The sequence below is a fragment of the Anolis carolinensis genome, chromosome 5, assembly GCF_035594765.1.
Source record: "Anolis carolinensis isolate JA03-04 chromosome 5, rAnoCar3.1.pri, whole genome shotgun sequence".
Lineage (NCBI taxonomy): Eukaryota > Metazoa > Chordata > Lepidosauria > Squamata > Dactyloidae > Anolis > Anolis carolinensis.
In genome coordinates, this window is record NC_085845.1 from 108,177,725 (window position 1) to 108,195,132 (window position 17,408).

The 17,408-nt window shown below is 40.2% G+C and overlaps 1 long non-coding RNA gene across 2 annotated transcripts in view; it reads left to right on the forward strand.

The window, feature by feature from the left end:
- LOC134299384 (uncharacterized) overlaps window positions 1-17,408 on the forward strand; it is a 25,997-nt gene continuing 8,589 nt past the window's right edge. The window contains exons 1-4 of one of the 2 annotated variants that reach the window (XR_010006583.1): window positions 1-284; window positions 3,741-3,995; window positions 6,992-7,248; window positions 7,740-16,045. This is a non-coding gene — a long non-coding RNA (uncharacterized LOC134299384). Of the gene's footprint in view, window positions 285-3,740; window positions 3,996-6,991; window positions 16,046-17,408 lie in introns of both variants that reach the window. The other variant, XR_010006582.1, reaches the window with a different exon arrangement.

Sequence of the window (17,408 nt, forward strand, 5' to 3'; positions counted from 1 at the left end):
ATTTTTCCATAGGTGTAGAAAATAGCACCTGTTTGCATTTGCTCCAGGGTTGCTGCAGATTCTGCAGCAGTCTGATAGTTAGGATATTAGCAGAGTTTGTAGCCAGTTCAGCAAAGTCTTTGCTGCTTGCAGCCTGCAAATGTATCAGTTTGTTCTGGAGACCACCCCTTTTTCTGGGGAAAGAAGGCTCCATTTTGAGAAACCTTTTCTGCCTTCTAGACTGAAGAAGAAACAACTTAGATGTGCTTGCGTGGCCAAGCCAGGCCAACTCTGAAAAGACCATCGTAAGTACTGACCTGCCTTTAAAACCAGTGCCAAGCATAGATAGGGGAAAGACCTGTTCTTTCTAATAGCTTTGACACTGGGGCAGAGAACATCTCCGGATTTCTTTGCTACTGGAAGGAGCCCTACGAACTTCGCCTCAAAAACTAGTTTTGAGCTTAGTTATAGACCCTTTTGATAGCAGCTCAGGGCTAGGGCAAGGAGGATCTCTGGATCTCTTTGCCTTTGGTGGAAGTTAACCCAGCAACTAAAGGGGAAAAGCAAGCAAGGAACATCTGCAAGGTTTTATAAGTTGACTGTTTTTATTTGCAACCTTAATTATATGTGCCAAGTCTGCCAATGACTTTGTGAAAATAAAATTTTGTTTGATTGTTCTACTTGAAGTGCCTTTGGTTACTGGGATTTCCAGAGCTTCTAAGTAAGGCCCCTGCAGTTCACCTGGGCAAAGGAAGAAGTACATCCTAAAGCTTAAGAAGGTGTCTGGGTGTGACGGCATAGTTTTTGTAGTCAATGTTTTCAATATATTGCCATGTTATGGTGCTAAATTCGTGAATACAGTAATTACTACATAACACTACTGTGTATTGAACTGATTTTTCTGTTGATTTGTTGTAAAACATGATGTTTTGGTGCTTAATTTGTAAAGTCATAAAATAATTTGACATTTAATAGGCTTTTCCTTAATGCCTCCTTATTACCCAACATTTTCACTTATCCAACGTTCTGCCAGCCTGTTTATGTTGGATAAGTGAGACTCTACTGTATTATTATTATTATTCCTAAGACCATCGGGAATGGTCTTTGGCGACCCCTCTGACACCCCCTTGTGACGCCCCCCCCCAAGGGTCCCGACCCCTAGGTTGAGAAATGCTGGTTTGGGGCAAGGATGCTGTAACGGATCTGATTTATCTGGGGAAAAGTTGGTATGTGGCCTACTTCAAAGGGTTGGTTTGTGAGCAGCCATTTTGTAAAGCTAGGAGGTTAGGCAGACATTTTGTGGATCCCATTGTACAGAGCTGAGGGAGGAGCCACTTGGCAGCTATTTGCATAAAGTGGCTTGATTGGTCAGATGCAAATGAGCAGGTGCTAAGGCACGAGAGATGGGCGGAGCTAAAACATCCATTAGAGCAGTTATTCCTGAATATTCTAGGCAATTAGCTGGGACAGTTAATGGAGATAGCTGAATAGCTAGGACAGGGGTCCCCAAACTTTTTAAACAGGGGGCCAGTTCACAATCCTTCGGACTGTTGGAGGGCCGGACTATAGTTGGCCACCGAGCAATAATAATTAATAATAATAATAATAATATTGGAATATTATTGGTTGGAAGAGACCCTTTGGGCCATTGAGTCCAATCCCCTTCTGCCTTTGTGCACTGAAAGCACAAGCAAAGCACCCCTGACAGATGGCCACCCAGCCTCAATGTTAATAATAATAATAATAATAATAATAATAATAATAATAATAATAATAATAATAAAGAGGGTTGGAAGAGACCCCTTGGGCCATTTAGTCCAACCCCTTCTGCCTTTGTGCACCAAGAGCACAAGCAAAGCAAAGCACCCCTGACAGATGTCCACCCAGCCTCAATGTTAATTATAATAATAGTAATAGTAATAATAATAATAATAATAATAATAATAATAATAATAAAGAGGGTTGGAAGAGACCCCTTGGGCCATTTAGTCCAACCCCTTCTGTCTTTGTGCACCAAAAGCACAAGCAAAGCATCCCTGACAGATGGCCACCAGCCTCAATGTTAATAATAATAATAATAATAACAACAACAACAACAACACAGGGTTTTGGAACACTATACTCCTGACCTCACAATCGGGTTAAAAACAAAGTATGGATTGTCGATGTTGCAATCCCAGGATGACAGCAGTATTGAGGAGAAACAACTGGAAAAGCTGACACGACATGAGGATTTAAAGATCGACTTACAAAGACTCTGGCACAAGCCAGTCAAGGTAGTCCCAGTGGTGATGGGCACACTGGGTGCAGTGCCTAAAGGCCTTGGCCTGGACTTAAACACAATCGGTGCTGACAAAATTACCACCTGCCAGATACAGAAGGCTACCTTACTGGGGTCTGCAGGCATTATTCGCCGATACATCACACAGTCCTAGACACTTGGGAGGTGTCCACCGTGTGATCCAGTACAACAGCCAGCAGAGTGTCTGCTGTGGACTCATCTTGTTGTGTTTCAAATAATAATAATAATAATAAGGGTTTTAAGAGAAGAAGAGACCCCTTGGGTCATTTAGCCCAACCCCCTTCTGCCCTTGTGCCATGGGGGCCAGATAAATGGCTTTGATGGGCCGCATCCGGCCCCCGGGCCTTAGTTTGGGGACCCCTGAGCTAGGAGCTCAGAGAGGACAGTTAGTCCTAGCGAGGGTTTTAAAGTGCAGTTTAGCCAGGAATCAGAATCCAGTTTAGAAGTGTAGTATTTGGAAGTCTATTTTTTAGAATTAATATTGGAACAAAGTAACACAGAAACTATTTTAAAGTAACATCTTCACAAAAAGCATTCAAAAATCATTATTACCAGCAAGCATTAGTACTGTGTATATCTATTCTGAAACCATTACGCTTCATTACCTCACGAGTGAAAAATAAGCAAATATTTATTGTTCCATTCTATGCAAAGTCTCGCACTCATCTCCAAGCCTCACCATAAATAAAGCAAGGCACCTGAACTCAAAAGGTGACAACAAAAAATAAATTATATCCCCAGCCTGATTGAGTTGGTCCCTTTACATTATTTTTGTGGCAGCAGTGGGATATCAAAAAAAATTCCCCCCTGCCTGAAAAGTCCTTTACAGATGACTCTACCCTATAATTTCACAGGGTCCCCAGTGGAGAGGGGCTCAAGGTGCAAGGCAGCCTTTCCGAGAGGACTCACCCAGCTTGGACTTGGCAGGAAGGGGCTGGGCCTCCATCATGGAACTGGAACTCGTCCGTAGCATTGAGCCATAGCAATCAAAGTGGTATCCAACACTTGCACAAGCCTACAGTAATGTACACTCACTAAACACACGAGGAGTGAAACTATTCTGCAAACTTCACACTCTTTGTCTGTTCATTTCTACCGTTTATTATCCTACTCCTTTTAGATAGCACTGTATAACCTTGCACCTACTTTTAATAATTGTCTTCTAACTCATATATCCAACAGGTGAAATTTGCCCCCATCGTTGCTCTGAAAAAGTGATAAATGGAAGAGAAACAGTGAAAAACATACCAAATACCTGCTAGGTAGGCAGGTGAATTCAGTTCTTTCATGGCCTCCTCCAGCTGCGCAATGGGGTAGACCCATAGGCAAACAGTTGATTCCAATCGCCAAAACACTGCAGAGTCCTGGTCACAGTTCAATGTTCAATCTAGAGTGGGACGAGCAATTGACCTTGTCCTTTTTTCTACTCTCCCTGACTATCCTGCTTTCTCCTTTGCAGAACATCAGGCAGATTTGCATCAGGTGCATCCTTTACTGCAAAATGAAGAGGACCCCAAAGATCTTCCCGCCAGACATCCTGCTTCCTTGTGCAAGTCACATCCTCTCAACCTCAGAGGAAAACAAAGGAAACACTCTCTCAACAAGTCTGTCGGAAACCCCTTAGATAAGCTCACTTTTGGGTCCCACATGCCCATTTGTTGGGCAGCTTGACTTCCAAGGATTTCAACAATGTCAGACTATCAATATAACTAAGGTTGTTTGTTGTACTTTAACATCTGCACTCTCTCCTGTAGTTATACAACAATTGATCTGTGATCATGCAGCTCTCTCTTTAAGTTTGGCTAAGCTTTCTCAGGGGCATGGGTTGTCCTTGCATGATGGATATGACCACAGGTTTCTAAGCCTTTGATCTCAGGCAGTTTCCAGAGAAAACTATTGTGTTGTCGAAGGCTTTCATGGCCAGGATCACAGGGTTGTTGTGTGTCTTTCGGGCTGTGTGGCCATGTTCCAGAACTCCAAAACTCTATTGGTATCATGGTTTCAATCGCTGCCTCCCTCAGGGACGCTGGGACTCTGCCTTGGTTTCCTGAGACATTGGCCTCTCCCTAGACCCTTTTGGCACCTCCTCCTCTGGTTTTTTAAGATGCCAGGTGTAAAGAACTCAGGCAGAGGGGAATCTTTTTATCAATCCCATCGCTGCCACCAATTTGTGGCAATGTCAGAAAGGGGGAGAAATCCTCCCAAAAATCCCACCTCTGACACCGATTTGTAAAGATGTGGAGGAGTTTCTATTAATTAATTATTATGTATTTTATATCCGCTGCCACTAGTTATTAAACATGTTTTTATTTAAAAGCTGCCACCAAATTATAGATGTTTTATAATGCTGCCACCAAATTACAAAGGGGATTATCAACTCTTGCCACCACTATTGGAAGATTTAGCCACTGGCTACTTAAAGAGGAGACTTTTATTTTTCTTCTTTATTCTTGATGTGTGTATATATGACAGACTGAGATGTTTGAGAGAACAATAACAAGTTTATTCAGGCACAGCTTAATGGTTACAATTTCTCACCTAGAGGCACTTTCCTTAACAATTGCAATAACAGAATGAGGTGATTCAAGCTTCCTAAAATGTCACTTCTTTCTCCACTAACAGACTACCTTAAAATAAGCCACCAAACTTATTTTAAACTGACTCAAACTCTTGAGTCTCCATGATTCCCTCAACTGAGAATCAGACTTCCCTGTACCTTATCAGGGCACAGACTACCTAAAATAAGTCACAAACTTATTTTAGAATGGACTCAAATCCCACATTTGAGCCACCCTGGTCCTCCAACTGAGAATCAGACTTCCCTGTGGTTCGCTGACCACTGACTGACTTTCCCTCCAAATTCTGCTCTCCCTTCAGCTAACCCAGTTGGCTCCGCCCCCTTCTCCATGGCAACCAGCCTCTGGTGCAGAGTAACTGAAATATTAACCCTTTTTAAAACACAGTTAAACATGGCATCTGTAAATTAAAATTCATACTTCTTTACACCAGGAAAGGGATCTCACAACCACGGGGTGGGCTTCACCATCCAGGGATCCTGATCACATCCTCGGGCTGGGCAAAATGAAATGTCTGTTTCCAAAAAAAGGACCCACAGTTCCATGCAGTGGAGTTTTTCTGACCATCTTCCTTGCTCCAACTCCTTTCCCCCTCCATGCTGCCATGCTCCTCTTTCTTGTGTTATCTCTACTTCCTCTGGAAAGGGCTCTGAGCAGCAGGGCCTGGCCTTTCCTTTCCTAATGCAGTTGATGGGGCCCTATGTTTTTATTCTCCTTCTGCCTTTCTGGGGAAGCAGCCACTTTCCAGGGCCTTTCTGACCCTCTTGGTCAGGGCTTGGGGGCCTCTGCCAGGCTCTTGGCTCCCCATGACAGGCACATCCCTCCCTCTGTTTTCCAATCCCAACTCACATTAGATGTCCTCCAAATCCTCAATCTCCAGTGGTGGTGCTTCACTAAGAGAAACAAAAAATCATATGTAGCAATAACACCCAAAGACTCTGAGCCAAGAAAAGGCTCAACTCACAACCAAAAAGTGAAAAGAAATTGCCTCAATTCCTGGGACAGCTGTCTCCAAAGTGCGTCCAAACTGTCATTGTCTCCTCCCCTGGCCAGGGTGCACTGTGAAAGAGAGAGAAGAGCAAAGTGATTATTGAGAAACTTCCTCTGAAAGCTTGACCTCCTATAATTGTAATTGATATGAAGAAATAGATGCTTTAATAATACCTTTGTACACCAACAGTTGTCTCTTCTTCCTCTCTTTAACTCCCTCCATCCCTTTTTGCCGCATTATTGATATTTGTAACAATTCAACTTGCTAACAATAACTCTTTGTTATTGTTAACAATAACACTTTCCCCCCATTTTTATTATTTTTTTCTCTCTTTCCTGCTTTCCCTTTCCCTCTTCTTGTGTTGTAAAAGAGGGAAATGTTCCAATAATAAACAATTTTTTTTAAGTAGGCCTAAACATCCAACATTTCCTGGAAAAAATAAATCAGCATTTGCAAGGCTTGCTAAACAGGCTGGTTTGGGTTGTAACATTGTCCAGATACCTTTTACTACATTGTGGGATATTTTTAAACATTTTGAATTAGCTTATATAAGTAGAGCATATCATTACACAATCACATTAGAGAAAGGAAATGAAAAAGAAAAGAAAGGCTTATCTAACTCCAGTATGTTCCTTGAGCCACGACTAGATGCAGGTAAGAAAATTATGATTAGTAGTAGTAGTAGTAGTAGTAGTATTACCAATACTATTAATTGACAGTTGTAGTTCACCTATAATCAAAGAGCACTCCACCAACGATAGCATTAAACAAAGCTTAGCACACAGAACTCCCATGACCAACAGAAAATACTGGAAGAGTTTGGGCATTGACCTTGAGTTTTGGAGTTGTACTTCACCTGATCCAGAGAGCACTTTGAACTCAAACAATGATGGATTTGAACCAAACTTGGCACAAATACTCAATATGCCCAAATCTATTTTAAAGTAACATAAAGACAGTACACCTGCATTTTGTTCCTTACCCAGGACTCATACAGTGGAATGGGGCCCTTCCTCCTCGCATCCCGGCTGGGCTGCGGAGCAGATGCCATCCATTGGCGCTGTGAAAGAAAGAGGAGACTGTTGAAATCCTGATCCCCTCCTCTTTGCAGAAGTACAATCCTGCCTTTCCCTCCTTACCCAGGTCTCCATAGCCGTGATCACCTCGGAGGAGGAGGAGTCCAGATCTTCAATTGGAGGACTAGAGAAGAAGAGAAAACGGCAAAATATTAGCAACAGAACCCTGTGTAGCTATTTTGAAGGAAGAAAAAAAACAACCAGAAGAGAAGGAGGAAGGGTTTACCTTATTGGATACACTTTGATCTACCTCCTTCCCCGACAGCAAGTCAAACAATTTCCGCATAATTTCCTGATGTTCTGCAAAGGAGAAAGGAGAACAAGGTCAGAGGGAGCAAGAAGGAGTTGCCTTGAGAGAGGAGCTGTTGTAGGGCCATTTCTCTTCCCATGGGAGATTCAACCCCAAAGGGCCCCAAACCTTTATTCAGATGGGCCGTTCCTCCCCACCCCATATCACTTTGAAAAGGGGGGAAAACAGCATCCCTGACTTCTTCTGGTGATCTAGTACCAGACACAAGGAAGGTTTTGTCCCATGTTAGCGAAACATATTATTGTACAATAATTACAAACGGATTCCATTAAATGTTTAGATTTATCATGCAGTACTGTAACTAAAATTAGATAAAAGATTTCTTTATTATTTATTTATTTACTATATTTATATACCACCTTTTTCACTGTGGGGGGGGGGGGCTTAAGGCGGTTTACAACATACTAATGGGAAAAATTCAATGTCAACATACATGTAGATAGAAAAAAATCATTAGACACTAAAACATCACTATAACTTAAAATCATTATTTAATTTAAAACAGATAATTTGATAATAATGATGAAGATACACTTTTAAAGGTGAAGATCTGGGAGAGGAAACTGGAAAACGGGATAATCTTCGAAGAAGATACGAATCTTGAATTTAATGTTTGGTGACAATATTATTCCTCTCTTGGAGGAATATGTAGAGTTTTTGATATTTTAGGTAATTTCTGTAATTGTAATTGATATGAAGAAGTAGATGTATTAATAATAACTTTGTACACTGACAGTTGTCTCTTCTTCCTCTCTTTAACTCCCTCCCTCCCTTTTTGCCACATTATTGGTATTTCTAACAATTTAATGTGTTAACAATAACTCTCCCCACCTTTCCCCCCATGTTTATTAACTTTTTTCTCTTTCCTGCTTTCCCTTTCCCTCTTCTTGTGTTGTAAAAATGGGAAATGTTAATAAACATATTTTTTAAAAGTAGGCCTAAACATCCAACACCATATTTTAAAGAAGTGTCTAAAAATCCAACATTTCCTGGGGGGGGGCAGCATTTTTAAGGCTTGCAAAATAGACTGACTTGGGCTGTTAAACATTCAGAAACTTTTTACTACAAAGGGGGGAGGGTTTAAAACATTTTAAATTAGCTTACCTAAGTAGAGTATATCATTACACAATCACATTAGAGAACAGAAATGAAGAAGACAAAGAAAAGCTTATCTAACTCCAGTACTTTCCTTGAGACACGAGGAGAGGTGGGTATGGAAATTATTTTTATTTTTATTAGTAGTAGTATTACTAATACTATTAATTGAAAGGCCTCCAAATAACTCTGGAGGCTTTCTGCTCCCCACCCTTCTTTTTTTTTTTTTTTTTTTTTTTTTTTTTGCAAAGAGGAGAATGTCATAGTGGCAATTCTACCTTTATTAACCCCCTAGTACCCAGGTTTTAATTAAGGTTGTTTTGACCACTTTTTGGTCATGGCTTGAGGGCCTCTACCAGTCCCTGGGCTCCCCATGGGCCCGCCTTCTGCCCCACCAGTGCCAAAGGCCCAAGAACTTACTCTGAGAAGTCTTTGGAAAGACATCTTTGTCTCTCTGCAACACAGGAAGACAATAGAGGGCTACGTTCCGTTTTTTTTATTGTGAAGTTTATAAGCAACTAATTTACATTTCTTATTACAATAAAGATTGTCTTTTCTCGATATAATAAAATACATAAATCACAGCTTACAACCAATATGCCAGGGTAATGAGAGGGAAGGGTGGGTATTGGGGAGATGGGAAAAGGATAGGGGATATGTGATATCGACACACAAAGTGAATAGCAATATTGAAAATAAGAAATAAAAATAAAAAAGACATAAAAGAGAGAAAGAAAAAGAAAAAAAAAGCACACACACAAAAAAAGAGAAGCAAAAGTTTTACATATAAACAGTTGCTATATTGTCCTTGTTACTTCCAGATCTCTGGATGTGGTCCTTTTTGGGGTTTTTTCCCTTCATTTGTTTTATTTATGTAGTTAAACCAAATTTAACTACCTTTACTTTATACTATTTCCGCATGTAATTTCCTTAGTCCAACTTTATATAGAAATTTATTTTCTCTTTTTGTAAAAATTCTTTCATAGGTTTCCAATCGGTTTTGTTTTATGTTCTATCCTGTGCTCATTTTTGTGTTAATAAGTCCATATTCATCACGTCCATTACTTTGTGGAGCCATTTCTCCATAGTAGGTATTTCTTCTGATTTCCATACATATGCCAGCACTATTCTCACTGCCACGGTGAGATAGAATATTGGTCTGTCTGAATTTTATCTATCTGTGTGTCAATAATCCCCAATAAAAAGCATTCCAGTTTTAATTCGATTTTTTGGTACAATATTAATTACTTTTTTATGTATTTCTTTCCAATTTTTTATCTTCTTACATTCCCACCACGTGTGTAGAAAGGTGCTGGTGTGCTTTCCGCATTTCCAGCATACTCCCTGGGTTTTCCCTCTATTAACTTTAGCAAGCTTATTTGGTGTCAAGTACCACATATGGAACATTTTATACCAGTTCTCTTTTATTTCCGTAGCATAGGCCTACCTAAACTTTTTTACCCATATCTCCTCCCATTAGCGTAAATATATATTTTTTTATTTAGTATTTCCCTTTGTTCTTCGGTAATTGTATTAATTTTTTGTTTTCCTAAATATTGCATTATGTTCTCGTTAGGGATCTTTCCATCACCATATAGTTTTTTGTAATAGCTTATGAATTGTTTTTCTATTTCAATTTGTTTAAGATATATTTTCCCCTCTTCCTCAATTTTATTTATATAGTGTTGATGTTTCCTTTTTGTCACTTTCCAAGCTAGCCACCTTCCTATCTTGTCTGCGTTTTCGAAATGGTATTGCTTTATGTATTTTAATCTCTTTTCAATTTCCTCCAACTGTGTTGTATCCATCTGTTTCTTCAATACATTCAGATGTAATTGAGCTTTATTGTCTTTAGGGGTTTTTTTCAATTTTACTTCGACTTCAGAGATTTCTTTGTCTAACTTTTTGGTTTCACTTTTCCTTTTCTTATCCCTAATGAATTTATGTTGAATGAAGTGTCCCCTCATATATGCTTTGCTAGCATCCCATATTGTTTCTATCGCTGTTTCATTTACTGAATTGAGTGTGAAATATTCACTCAGTATTTCCCTATATTTTATTTGATCTGTCTGTCCTGTAAGTAGCTGATCATTAAGTCGCTGTCTGTATGTTGTCGCTCTAAGTCCGGGACTTCCTAATGTTATTTCTAAAGGTGCATGAAATTAATCTTGGGAGAATTTTTGATTTAATTATCTTTGATACTATTTCTCTCATTCCCCAAATCGTATCTATTCTGGACCATGATTGATGTCGGTCTGAAAAAAAAGTATAGTTTTTCACTTTTGAGTTAAAATATCTCCATACATCAACTAATCGGTGGTCCTCCTTAAATATTTTGAAACCTTTTGGAAGTTCACCTGCTGATGGGATCTTAGTATTTTTAGCGGCTTTGGTTCTGTCCTGAGCTGCTTCTAATACCCTGTTAAAATCTCCCATTATGATTATGTCGTCGTAATCTTGTTCTCCAATTTTGGGATTAAGTTATTTTACAAATTTTGTTTTTGTTCCATTTGGAGCGTATATATTACACAGCAGAAGCTTCCTGCCCCCCCCCCCCATTCTATATTTATTTCCAATATTCTGCCCTCTTGGTCTAAATGCCAGTTTTGAAGGGATTTTCTCATTTATGGCCCCTGGTGGGGGTGCAGTGTGTTAAAGCACTGAGCTGCTGAACTTGCAGACCGAAAGGTACCAGGTTCAAATCCCAGGAGCGGAATGAGCGCCCGCTGTTAGCCCCAGCTCCTGCCAACCTAGCAGTTCGAAAACATGCCAATGTGAGTAGATCAATAGGTGCCGCTCCGGCAGGAAGGTAATGGCGCTCCATGCAGTCATGCCGGCCACATGACCTTGGAGGTGTCTATGGACAATGCCGGCTCTTCGGCTTAGAAATGGAGATGAGCACCAACCCCTAGACTTGGTCACGACTGGACTTAACATCAGGGAAATACCTTTACCTAAACCCCTTTTTTTCTCTGCACTTGAAGTGTAATATAGTTTTCCTAATTTTTTCTACTCTAAGTGTGTGACATGTTTGTGGGAGATATGCATTTCCTGAAAAGAAATAATATCATAATACCCTTTTTGAAATTGGAGCCATAATCCTTTTCTTTTATTTGGGCTGTTAAGCCCATTGACATTGTTTAAGTATATTTTAATCTTTTGTGATGGTTTCTTCTTCTATTTCTTTATCACTGTCTACCATTGGGTTTGCCATTGCCATATCCATTTGTGTGAGATAATCTTTGGGGGATTTCTCTCTCATCCTTTTCTTTTCTCTGCCGCAAATTTCGTCATAATTATCATCTCCTGTCATTCCATCACCTTTCTGATACTTTTCGTGTTTTTCCTGGCCATCTCTCCCATTTTTAATATTTTTTTGTAAAATGCCTTTGCTCTATATTCTGATGTAAGCCAATGTTTAATTCCCTCCCAGGTGACCATAAGTCCCTCTCTTTTCTCCTATTTAAATCTCACATTTCTTTTCTTTAATTCATCCATTAAGAAAGTATATTTTCGTTTCCTTTCTATAACTGACAAAGGGTTTTCCTTTAGTATTGCTACTTTGTTTCCTTTGTAATATGTTGGTGTTATTGCATTTTCTTTTAGAACTTCATCTCTTAGATTTTTCCTGCCGAAGTCTTGGTTAGACGTCTCTTGGTATATTATGCATCTAGCATAATTGGTTTGTACTCTAAAGACTCTGTCTATACTTCCTTCTAATTCCTCAATTGTTTTTTGGGTTATTTGTGTTATCATTTCCATAATTATATCACTAATGTTTTCCTTTTCTTCTTCCAGTATATTCCTAAACCTCAGTTAGTATTCTTTTTCCTTTGCCTCTAATATCTCCTGTTGTTGTTTAAGTGCCGCAACTGTTTTTTCCATTACATTCATATGGATATTTTTCCATATCCTTTTGTTTTTTCTGTAATATATTATTCTCATTGATACAGTCTTTATTTCCTTGTTTTATCATTTCTATGTCTTTTTGAGCTGATTTTAGTTCTTCTTTTATAGTTAACTATAACTCCTCTTTCAATTCTTTCTTTATCTCTTCCATCTGCTCTTTAATTAAATTGTATTGCCTATCCTGCTTCTCTTGCATTTTTTGTACCTCTATTTGATTTTTAAAAAATTTCCCTCATAATGTCCTTCATATTAAATTCCTTTGTTATTGAATCCTTCCTCCCTTGAGTTCCTTGAATTTTCTTTTCCTTATCACTTTCTATTTTAAATTTTGGTGTAGTCATTCTCTTTTTCTTTATAAGTTTAATATATGTTGTCCTTGCCCCTCCACTAATACTAACGTTCAATAATTTGTGTCCCAGGAGGAGCTACTAATTGGCTGCTCGAGCAGTGGGCTGCCTGTTCTATTCACTGCTACTAGGGATTTTTTTAAAGGGGAACCAATCTAAATGCTTAAGGTGTTTAAAATTTAAAACAAACAAAGGGAAGATCTAACCTACATATTACAAGCCCTGTGTATTAATAGAACTAATACTAGTTCCAGCAATAATTAACCTGCACTGTTCGCAGTCTCTAATAATTTTAAGAGGATCAAATCTAAAAGCTTATGTCAAAGGTCAGACGCCAACTGAGAGCAAAATATAGTTTAACTAACAATTCAAAAATAGCTCAGTAAATTGTCAAAGGCTTAAAACACTTAATCTTCAGTGTTATTAAGCAGTCAAAACAGAAAAAAATGCCAAAAACATGAACTGGCATATAATCCGGAGTAACCAGAGATATAATCCGGATTTAACATAAAGTACTTGAACTCAGCCCAAAGACACAAAACGGGCTAAAAATGGCAAAACAAACAAAGGTAATTCACCGCAAAGCCCCAAAACCCAGGAGTACAGCAGCGATTCCAAACTGAGGCAAAAACCCAAACCGGGTTAAAGGCTCTTCGCCGAAAGCGGCACAAACAAACAAACCTGGAAAATGCTGAGGAGTTAGCGGCAAGCCGCTGCAGAGACGAAAGCCAGACCAGGAGCCAAAGGAGCATAGTGTTGTAGCGAAGTCAAGCTGGTCCGAAGTCGGGATAAGGGAACATTCCTCATCAGAATCAACATCATCCTGCCCACACCCCACTCTGTCCACACCTGTGGAACTACCCTGATTCCTCCAGGCAGGCCATGTGGGATCTGCTTCTGAAGATACCCAAGCCTCTCCAGCATCCACAACCTCCATGGACCCAGATTCCTCCCCAAGATCCTTCGGAGCCTGTGCCCAATCTATGGCAACTTCCTCTGTCACCACTGGTTTCTCGGCATCCATTTCCAGCTCAAGATCCCCTCCCAAGTCCCCACATGAATCCTCCTCGGACGACTCCCCATCAATCTCCCTTAATCTCTTCCTGTGTAAATCTTCCAGCAAGCCCTCCTCATGAGGGTTCTTCCTCTCCTAATCTCTCCATTATCATTCACAGCCTCAGAAGACTCATTCACAACAACTTATGGTATTTGAAACTCAAGAGAAACAATGGGTGGGTCTAATCTTCCTATTGCAAATCCTGTGTATCTTGTGAGAAATAGTAATTAACCTCAAGAGTAGCACAGTTAGTGCAGTTGATACTAGTTCAGTTAATAGGCAACCTGAACTGTTCGCTGTCTCTAATAGATACCGGAAGTCCCGCTATGTTCCGTTTTGTCTTCCTGTCACAAACGGAACCAGTCTGCTTCAGAACTGCATTCTCATGGCAATGGTGTAAACCAAGGGGCCCCAGACTCCAGGGAAGTGATGCCCCCCCCCCACCAAATTTGAAACCAGTGTTAACAAATTAATGAACAATTAGAAGAAATAAGAGTCCAACACATTATACAGGCCTCCAAAATCAAGACCAGAGGACTTCTTGGAAATCAATCAATTTGTGGAAAAACATTAAAGGGATACTGCATCCCCTGTCTGAGAAGGGACTTTCAGAGCCTGAGAACAGACACTGGGAAGGTTTTGTCCCATGTTTCTACCAAATGGGCCCATCAGTTACAAGTACATATTTCGTTGGTGCTCACAGCCATTTCTAATCCGAAGACCCGGCATTGTCCATAGACACCTCCAAGGTCATGTGGCCGGCATGACTGCATGGAGCGCCATTACCTTTCTGCCGGAGCTGTACCTATACACTGCCCTATACCCCAGGATCTGATCCCAGATTGTTTTCTTATCCCAGATTATCTGGCAGTGTAGACTCATATAATCTGGTTCAAAGCAGATAATCTGGGATAGGATCCTGGACTATAAAGCAGTGCAGACCCAGCCTGATTGCTCTAAAAGTAAAGGTTTAACACTCAGTGAGAACTGTAAGGAGAAGAGAGATCCCCAATTATTTTAGAAGAGCTTCCTTTTGAATAGGAAGTTGGGTGCATTTTTGCTGCTGCACTCTGGACTCCCTGCCTTCTGGTCAAGGTTTGTATGGTCTAAGGCTGAGAGAGTGTGACTTGGCCAAAGTCACCCAGTAGATGCAAACAACTGGATCCAGAAATATTTTGATATTTGGGGGAGCCAGGTTGTGTAGTGGTTTGAGCCTAGAGACCGGAGTTTACATCCTGCTCCACCGTGGAAACCCACTGGGCAACCTTGGGCAAGTCACAGTCTCTCAGCCTCAGAGGAAGACCGAGGCAATCTAAACCAATTTTGCCCAGAAAAGGTTGTGACTGTAGGTTCCCAAGGACTTGAAGGCACATAACAACAAGGCCTCTTTATCAGGATGGAACAGGATGAATGGGAAAAAATTGATCAGAGGATTATATATTTAAAAATATATGATAACGGAGGAAGATGGAAGAAAGGAGAAGGGGAAGATATAAATGCATTTTGCCCCAAACCTCCAACTTTATCTATTCATGTTTACCGCGTTCAATTCCCTACCCATAGCTAGTTTTTTAATAAGAGTGTAATAAGACTTCCTTATCAGCAGGGTTTACTTCCGAGGACCACAGAGTAAAATCAATGCCATGAGGGGTTTATCTGCTTTGAACTGGATTATATGAGGCCCCTTTTACACAGCCACAAAAATCCAAAAACTGAATTATATGGCAGTGTAGACTCATAAAACCTAGTCCAAAGCAAATGATGTGTATTCTTTGCTTTGATAATCTGGATTATATGGCATTGTAGAAGGGGCCTGAGTTTACACTGCCATATAATCCAGTTCAAAGCAGATAATCCGGATTTTATATGGTATTGTAAGAGCCTCAGAGATACTTGCTTACACTTAACTTAGTAAAAGTTTAGGATTTATGGTATGTAGGTGAATTTCCTTCTGAAGTCTAATGTCGGCCCCATGTACACTGACCATTAAATGTCTTTCAAACTCAGAGGTATTTTTGCAAATTTGGTGCTAAATTTGTAAATATAGTATTTCCTACATAACATTACCATGTATTGAACTGCTTTTTCTGTCGTTTTGTTGTAAAACATGATGTTTTGGTGCTTAATTTGTGAAATCATAATGTAATTTGATGTTTAATAGGCTTTTTCTTAATCCCTCCTTATTAGTCAACATTTTTGCTTATCCAATGCTTTTATTTTTCAGTGATTGGTTTGGGGGGAGCACCAAAATTCTGTTTGCCTACACTTGAAAATTACCTAGGGCTGGCCCTGGAGGCACATCAATCAGTTCTGGATGGGGTTACACTCTCCATGAAAGACTGTGGTTTCAGCTTGGGGGATGGGGGTGCGCCCCTCGATCCATCTCTTAAAGTGTATGAACAGGTAAATGTTCTGTTTTAACTATGTCTGTTTTAACTATGGCTTTTGCCTCATATTCTGTGTTTCTGTATTTTAATATGTGTATGTTTTAAATATGCTTTTATGTTTTCATTTAACTATGTTTTCAAATTTTATTTTATAGATGTATTTAACTGGGTTGTGTCTCACCTCAAACCAAATGGAGAGGCAGGCAATCAATAAAAGATTATGATAATGATTATGATCATTATTGTTATTGTTATTTTGTGTGTCCACTGGAGGATTTACAGCAGATCTAATATTTTCAGTTGGGCTCAACAGTTGCGGGCTTGTCTGGGATACAACAAACACAGGCAGCCAGATTAGCCCAAACCTGGCCTTGTCTTATTCAACTGCTGAGTACGCCTGTGCTTTCTGGCACAAGTCTGCCCATGCGAAGCAGGTAAACATAGCACTGAACGAAACATGCAGAATAATCACAGGATGCCTTAAACCTACACCTGTTAATAAACTCTACAAGTTAGCTGGCATTCCCCCCCCCCCCCCCCGATGTGCGACTGGAAGTTGCTGCAAACTATGAGACAAATAAGGTTGAACATTGTGAAAGCCATCCACTGCATGACTATCAGCCTCCTCCAACTAGACTTAAATCGAGGAAAAGCTTCATGAGAACCACCACTCCTCTTGATGTTCCTCCAGCAACAGCAAGAATATCCATCTGGGCAGCTAAACCAGGCAATCCCAACTGAATTGCCCGCCATGAGGGTCCACCTCCAGGGGCAAACCAAGAATGGGCAACTTGGAAGTCCCTAAACAGACTCAGAAGTGGAGTGGGCAGATCAAAAGACAACCTGACAAGATGGCACTACCTGTGGAGCAGAACAAACAACTCCGCATAGGTATGCTTGCCTACAATGTCCTGCCTCATGTATGAAGGAGGAGTTGCTTAAAGCTACTGACAATGCGATCGCTGTTGCTCGCTTTTTGTCTAAAACTATTTAGCTACTTGTGATTCCTTGTGATGCTTTTGACACGAAATAATAATAAGCCCAAACCAGCTTCTTCTGAATGCTTACTGGTGCATACCGAGTAGGCCATGATTTGGGGTGAGTCTTCTGGCCATCTTCATAGAAATGATGTCTGTGGGGAGGTTCAGAGTGGAATAATTATTAAGTTATGGGTTCCAGATTAGGAAAGGTGGGGGAGTGCATAGGGAACACTGCCACAAAATGTCAATGGGATGGTTGTGCTAGTTGTGGAAGGAGGGTCAGTTTCCCACCAAGACCAGCATGCACCTTTGATGTTTTGTAGAGATATGTGCCAAGAAGTGGCCCAGTTACACATCTGTTACCGGAAACAGAATTAAAATCTGTCCTAACTGAGGCTC